Source organism: Phyllostomus hastatus, unplaced genomic scaffold, assembly GCF_019186645.2.
Source record: "Phyllostomus hastatus isolate PE091 unplaced genomic scaffold, TTU_PhHast_1.1 phas_contig_41, whole genome shotgun sequence".
In the NCBI taxonomy this organism is placed as follows: Eukaryota; Metazoa; Chordata; class Mammalia; order Chiroptera; family Phyllostomidae; genus Phyllostomus; species Phyllostomus hastatus.
Window position 1 is genome coordinate 8,812,142 of NW_025333876.1, and position 1,797 is coordinate 8,813,938.

A 1,797-nucleotide genomic window follows, 5' to 3' on the forward strand; every position below is an offset into this window, starting at 1 on the left:
CCACACTGGTCAGGATTTTTCCTGCTATTTTTATCCTCAAAACACAAATGGGAAAAAAATTAAAGTAACACAGAGAATCAAAGTTTACCAATTATCTAAAATAAAATACTCAGCAGGTGACGAAGTAAGGACTTAACCTATATTCTGACTCCTGTTCTAGTGCTTTTTCCAATTAAACTGCCTTTTTTTTTGGTCATTTTATTTGTTTGTTTATTTTGTGCATTGACTCTTAGCTTGTTAGGAAGAGTAACTGGAACTCAGTGCCTAGTCCCGTTGCCTGAGCCTGCTAACCTACAACCATATGTGAGTTCATCTCCATCCATGTCATCCAGCTTGATGGCCAAATGACAAGTGACAAGACCATTGGTAGAGGAGATGACTCCTTCAACACTTTCTTCAGTGAGACAGCCTCTGGCAAGCACGTGGAGGAACTGGTTCTGGGTCCATCTCTCTTGTGATGGAATGTCTCTCTGTCAGTGATGGCAAAAAGTCCAAGCTGGAGTTCTCCATTTACCCAGCACCCCAGGTTTCCACAGCTGTAGTGGAGCCCTACAACTCCATCCTCACCACCCACACCACCCAGGAGTACTCTGATTGTGCCTTCATGGTTGACAATGAGGCCATCTACAACATTTCTCGAAGAAACCTCGATACTGACAGTCCAACCTACACTACCCTTCACTGCCTAATAAGCCAGATTGTGTCCTTTATCACTGCTTCCCTCAGGTTTGATGGAGCCCTGAATATTGATCTAATTGAATTCCAGACCAACCTGGTGCCCTATCCCTGCATCCACTTCCCTCTGGCCACATATTCCATTTTCATCTCTGCTGAGAAAGCCCACCATCTGCTTTCTGTAGCAGAGATCAGCCAACCAGATGGTGAAATGTGACTCTTGCCATGGTAACTAGATACATCATGGCTTGCTGCCTGTTGTACCATTGTGACATGGTTCCCAAGGATGCTGCCATTGCCACCATTAAGACTAAGTGTAGTATCTAAGTGTAGTACTAAGTGTAGTAATCATGGCTTCAAAGTTGTCATGAATTACCAGCCTTCCACTGCGGTACCTGGTGGAGAACTGGCCAAAGTACAGCAAGTGATGTATGTACTGAGCAACACCACAGCTATTGCTGAGGCCTGGGCTCACCTGGCCTTGTATATGCCAAGCATACCTTTGTCTACTGGTACATGGATGATGGCATGGAGGAAAGAGAGTTTTCAGAAGCCCCTGAGGACATGGCTGCCCTTGAGAAAGATTATGAGGAAGTTGGTGTGGATTCTCTTCTAAGAGAGGATGAGGAAGAAGGAGAGGAATACTAGTTACCATTCCTTTCAGCCCTGCAACATGTCATACTCAGAACTTCAGGTTCAACAGCTTCTTTCTGGTTAGATTTTCTTTGCTTTTACCTGTGATCATGTCTGTCTTTTTTATGTATACCTATTAGATTTTCCCCTCATGTTTCAAAGTAAGACATTGTGAAGGAAAAAAACTAATTAAGAAACATACCAACCAGGAGCTCTTTAGGTCCTGATGTTTTAAAAAATGAAAGTTTTATGAGATAATTAAAAATCTGAATGCTGCCCATTTAATATTAAGAATGTAACGTTTTTTAAATGTAGGTGTAATAATGGTATTGTCATTATATTTTTTAAAAAATCTTGTTTTAGGAATACTGAAAAATGTATGGATGGAATGATATTATTTTTGGAATTTGCTTCAAACCATCTGGGATGGAAGAGTAGGTGGGGCATAAACAGAACAAGACCTGCTCCTAGTTGAGCACTATTGAAGCT

General features: G+C 41.6%; 1 pseudogene; it reads left to right on the plus strand.

The window, feature by feature from the left end:
• The first annotated feature begins 430 nt into the window (after positions 1–430).
• On the plus strand, positions 431–1,323 carry LOC123822726 (annotated as a pseudogene).
• The last annotated feature ends 474 nt before the right edge of the window (positions 1,324–1,797 follow it).